The sequence below is a fragment of the Coptis chinensis genome, chromosome 3, assembly GCF_015680905.1.
Source record: "Coptis chinensis isolate HL-2020 chromosome 3, ASM1568090v1, whole genome shotgun sequence".
In the NCBI taxonomy this organism is placed as follows: domain Eukaryota; kingdom Viridiplantae; phylum Streptophyta; class Magnoliopsida; order Ranunculales; family Ranunculaceae; genus Coptis; species Coptis chinensis.
In genome coordinates, this window is record NC_141458.1 from 85675309 (window position 1) to 85681167 (window position 5859).

Genomic DNA, 5859 nt, shown 5'->3' on the forward strand with positions numbered 1-5859 from the left:
GCTATTGCAGTTATTTCCAGCAGAGAATCCTTTTTTGGACATATGTAATTAGGTTTTGGGCTTTATTTCATGGCCCAAAACATGGCTCCAAAGCCCATGCACAAAATTGTAGACCGGCCCTCTCCTATATAAAGAGGACTAAAGCTAAACTTTTAGTCTCACCTAGAATACTTAGACTTAGATATAACTCCTAGATTTTACTTAGTTAATTATTCATTACTTAATTTTTAATATAGTTTTCAATTCTTAGACTCTCTTTCATTAGATTAATAAAGCCAAGTTATTGTTCTTCATTATATCTTCTTATTATTTCTCTATTAATGATAGTCTGATGACCCAGAGCTAAACCTCCATTAGAAGGGTTTGATGAAGCTTTGATGAAGACTTGATGTGTTAGTTAGAATTATTGCTTCTTTAAGAGTTTCACTCTAGTAGGTTAGTTTATTCACCATGAGAATAAGTTAAACTGCCTCACATGCTAATTATTAGTTGGTTGAGATTGCCATGAATAATTAGGGATCAATACTTAATCTTTATTGGTTAGGAATGCAATAATCTACAATAGCATATTAGGAACTTATCTAAGTGAAATCAAATTCTTCTAATTCCTTTTCCATATTCACATCTTAGTATTAAATTGCTTTAGTATAAATTAGATCATTAAACCTTCGAATTAGTTTTCTTATCATATTAGTATAATTACAATCCATTACTCTCATTAATTTTGTTAGAATTGATTAAACTAGTGAAACTTAAGTCTAAAACAACTAGGAGTGGAATGAATTCTCTATCCACATATTGCATGATAAACGAGAGTAGAACTTTGATCTAATCGTAGAATCCAATAGGTTTCTTACTCCTACCATAAATAATTATTCGTTAGGATAGAAACTTGTCTTTTTATTTTTATCAGTAACCCACTACCAAATATTGAAATGAGATACGAACATCTCGATATCAACACAGAGAGGTATATATGTGGTAGAGCGATGCCAACACTAGGTGCGTTGTGAACCACATTGAATTATATCTTTAGCCTAGATAATAAACAAAGTTTATGATGAATTGGGTTTGATATTCACTCTTCTGAGTAAGCATCTTCAACTCGCTTAAGAGATACAGGGGAAAGAAAAAACCAGTGCGAATTCTTAAGGATGTAATAAGCGGCATCATCAAACCGAGAAGGTAATTAAACATACTTTTTTAATTCACACAAAAAATTGTGTATCTCCCGTGTTTCTCATTTTCTATGTAAAATAATAACAATAACAATACAAGAGAACTAAAGTATGGCATTTATAGTGTGGTCCCGTGACGTCATGAGGGATTACAAAGGCGACTAGATCTATTCACGTATCTTCCTCTTTTATTACCACTTAAGGTAACTTTCCCTCCCCTCTCTCTACCTTATATTTTTTTCTCCATGCCTTTTATAGTAACTTTAAGTCCAAGCTACTATTGTTCTGATCAAGTCTATGAGTTCTATTCCGACCTTATATTTGTGGTAAGCTGATTATACACAATGGTGGATCCTTCTGTTGTACAAGCGGGGCAAGCATCCTCTAGTGTGCAACCTCCTTTCTCTTGGAGCTCACTGTTCAATGATAAAAATCCCAACTTTACAAATGAACAGTTAGAACTCTTGGAAGTTGAAACTGTAAATGATATATTTATAGTTCCTTCCTTTATTATGGAAGAAGGAATCGAGATTTGGAGTGAATATTTGGTTGGATACTTTATGGACAAACATATGCCTTTTCCACTAGTGAAGAAAACCCTTGAGAGGGTATGGAAAACTAAAGGCAACTATACCATCTCCACTGATAAGGATTTCTTCTATTTTCATTTCTCCAATGAAGAAGATAGACAGAAAGCTCTCCAAAGTGGCCCTGTCTTTGTAGCTGGACTCATTTTCATTATCAGACCTTGGGCTAAAGATTTAGAAATTGGAAGAGAATATTTAAAATCTGTCCCTATATGGATTAAATTCTATGACATTCCAAAAATTCTATGGTCAAAACAGGGAATGAGTATGACAGCAAGCAGATTGGGTAAACCCCATTGCTAGGATTCTGCATCCCAAAATAGAACAAGATTAGATTTTGCACAAGCCTGTGTCAAGGTATCAGTAGACTCTCTATACCCTTCTCAGCTGAGCTTTGATATTGGGGAAGGAAGAATAGTGACAGTGGGAGTGGAATACACTTGGAAGCCGAACTCATGTGCTCACTGTAAGGTTTATGGTCATACTGAAGCTAAATGCCCCAAGCTTCCTCCACAAGCTATTCCCCAAAATGCACCTCACGTTAGGGTGACTAGTCCTTAGAGAAACAATGTTCCTATAAACCAAAACACTTGGCAACAGGTTGGAGCTCAAAGAACCAGTACTGAGACTTTGGAGGCGACTTCTTATCCTATTGAGAGAGCTATAGTACCTGAAACAAATACTGGAACTTCTACTGCAATAGCTCACCCAGTAGTCACAGGATATGAACAGAGGGATTTGGTAGCCACTACCAGAAATGAGATTGTCCCTTATGTGGACATTATAAGCAACAAATTTAGACTTCTTAAAGAGGTTACTGAAGAAGGGGAACTAGTGGAAGTTGACTGAGAGACAGAAAATTAGACTGAAGTAGGAGCACAGTCTATACACATTTCACAACATGGAACGTTCGAAGTAGTGTTGGATTGTAACAATGATGTCTATCAAGATGTTCTAGACACTTTCATTGCTGAAAAAGCACTAGAGGAAGCTTCAGTCCATCTTTCTGACAATGAAAATGAGATATGCATTAATGAAGGCTACATAGACCACCCTATAGTTTGTATAGCTGAAGACAATCCTAGTGATCCCCAACTATTCTTAACAGATAAACTCCACCAAGATACTGACCACATCGCAGGAGATGACTCCCCTGTCAGTGAGAAGGAATATTTCTCAGATCATGAATATGGAGATAGGTATAACACCCCGTCTTTTAATTGCTTTTCCTATAATAATATTAATAGTAATAATAATAATAAGAAGGTAAACAGTTAAAACAAAAATAGGATATCCAGTAGTTCGGAAAAAAGCCCGTAAGTAAGTAGATAGGTTTAAAACCCTTGTTTTACGGGGAGGTTTTAAAAAAACTAGAAAATAAGGGTTTCTCACGTAGAGTTTTTTAGGGGAAAAACAAAAAGGAGAGTTTTCTGAGAGGAAAAAAAAAAAAAGGGGGTTTGAACAAGAAAGATCGTAAATCGACTTGATCTTTGGAGGTTTTCTGCGTACGGAAAGCTGATCGGTTTATAACGGTGAGTAGATTTTTATCTTCCACTGAACCAATGTTTTTAAGTTTGGTTAAAAACTTTAATGTCTGATATCTGCAAATCTGTAAATTTCTTTCTGTTCAATTATTCGTCAATGTTATTCTACGTACTGTTCATTCTACATACTGTTCGTTAGTTTGCTGGCCATGAACAAACTGGACGATTTACGTATTCAGGAATTGGTTGGATGGAGAGTTGTGGGTTCGGAGGTTGTCAAAACCTTGAACCCACCCAAAACGCCCTTTTCTTGTTTTTCATTGAAGTCGGTCCTGTATCAATGTTTACTGAACTCTTTTAAGTTGTGTTTGTATATGTGTGGAACTGTTAAACTATGATAGGGTTGAGGTTTGGTCGATTGGTGTTGGATAGGGTGCTGTTGGGATGAGGATTGGGTGTGCTGTTGAAGCTCCGGAAGAGCTTCAATGGTGACCAAACCATCCTGCGTTTTTGATTGTTTGGGTTGGTTTTGTTTGGAATCGTTTTTGTTTAGATTTTGTTGTAAGGTTATGTTGTTGGGTTGAGGGGGATTGTTGGTGGTTGATTGTTGGTGGTTGATTGGGTGCTGGAGAGGGTGAGTGAAGCTTGAATAAACCATTAATGGCGTAGATCGCTTTTTCTTCAGTATAACAGAATGGTGAATTGTTGGGTATAGGTAGCTAGGGTTTTTCTCCCTAAACCAAACCGCTGGGTTTGTTTTAATTATAGGTGGCCGGTGGTGGCTGTTGTGGTGGTCGGTGGTGGCTGGAGAATGAAGGAGTGGAGGAGATGAACAGTAGCCAAAAAACGATTTTGGGCTTGGGCCAAAATCGTGGGCTAATATCTTTTTATTTTGGATTTTAAAAATTTGACCTTAAGTTAGACTATGGGCCCTAGTGCTTTGGGCTTTTGGGTTTTTGGAGTTTAGGTTAGGTTGACCAATATAGACTGTTGACCAAAGTGGACTCGACTTTGTATTGACCGTGAGTGGTGGACTTTGACTTTGACGGGTTGACTTTGACCAGTTGACCCGAAAAGTTGACTTTTTCCTAAAATTATGATTAGGTCTATTAGGATAAGTCTAGGACTACTAGCATGTTTGACTTAGGCTAGGACCTTTATAAATATACTTGTGTACATGTATTTACTGCTTTGTGATTTTTCAGTCTTTTCCGATAAACAACGTTATGACCCTTTACATTCATGAAATTAATAACGCGTACACCAAAAATAATTGAATCAAGATATTCCTACGTTCTCTGAAATAATATATACAATAAAGTACAATAATGCGTAAACAAAACTTACCGCACCCTTTTAGAACTCTCCACGCCTCAAGTTTTGGAATTGAGTTTTATGACTGATGATGTCATATGTAGGTGGGCATTTATTGAATGTGCCATAAATGGCCCGTTAGTGTTATATAAGGGTATTCATTGAATGTGCCATGAATGACCGGGTATTCATTGAATGTGCCATGAATGACCAGATTGTAGTTGACTGCCCTAAAGAGGAACTAAGGTATTCGCCTTGCGGGTTAGTTGTATTCCTTGAGTGTACGGGAATGTAGGATTGGGTATTCCTTGAATGTGGCAGGAATGACCCAGGGCATTCATTGAATGTGCCATGAATGGCCCGTTAGTGATATGATAGGTATTCCTTGAATGTGGCGGGAATGACCTAAGGTATTCATTGAATGTGCCATGAATGACCTGAGTTTTGTGCCCAAAGAGGCTGTGAAATATGTTTATGAAAGCCTAAAGATGGCTATGATATTGTGGTATTCGGTGGGAGAGAGGCATACATGAATGTGTGATTTGGCAAATGTGTGGAGTGCAAATCATGGAGTAGGTACTAAATGGTGGGTGTATAAGAAAAGTAATTGATTAAGTGATAAGAGAAATTTATTTGATTATGCGAGTGTGTTTGGGCTTACTTTTGAATACATAGAGGATATCTACATCTGTTATATACAAAGTCTAACTTTCTTTTGCAGGAGGGTAGGACTTAATAATATTTTGTGCAGGGACGCGGTCCTACCCTTATACAGTGGCAGATATCGGTAAGTGTAATTCAATTATTTAGATATAAAAAGGAGTTACTAGATTGAGTAGTAAGATGGGAGTTAATAAAATGGAAGTTTTGCTTGGGAAGAAACTATGCCGTTTGAGATGACGGAACTACTTGTCTTCCAAGCTGAGAATGATTAGGTTATGATAGATTTAAAGTGTTAGTGGGATAAGTAAGGTTTTGAAATGTTTATATGTAGTTAGTCTACTCATACCAGCAAATTCCATTTTGCTGACCCATGTTTGCTTTGTTTTGGCAACATGGGTGTGTTCTTGGGAACATAGGTGGAAGGCAGTGGAACCGCGGCGTGTGATTGGGATCCGTGCCCGGAGCAGTTCGGTAGTTTTCTTTTAGGTCTGATTCTTTATTGAAAGAATATAATAACGTAGTTTATCTTTTTCATGGCATGAGAACATGGTAGTGAGGAAATTTTATTCTGAGAGTTTGATTGATATTTTATTTGGAAGGATGTTATCTTAATAAAGAAGTTGCGGATAATTA

At 36.9% G+C, this 5859-nt stretch overlaps 1 long non-coding RNA gene across 1 annotated transcript; it reads left to right on the top strand.

Moving 5' to 3' along the window:
* The first annotated feature begins 1037 nt into the window (after positions 1–1037).
* LOC147511274 (uncharacterized) lies at positions 1038–5859 on the top strand. The gene is made up of 3 exons (XR_015216969.1): positions 1038–1185; positions 1303–1381; positions 5643–5859. It is a non-coding gene; the product is annotated as an uncharacterized LOC147511274 (long non-coding RNA).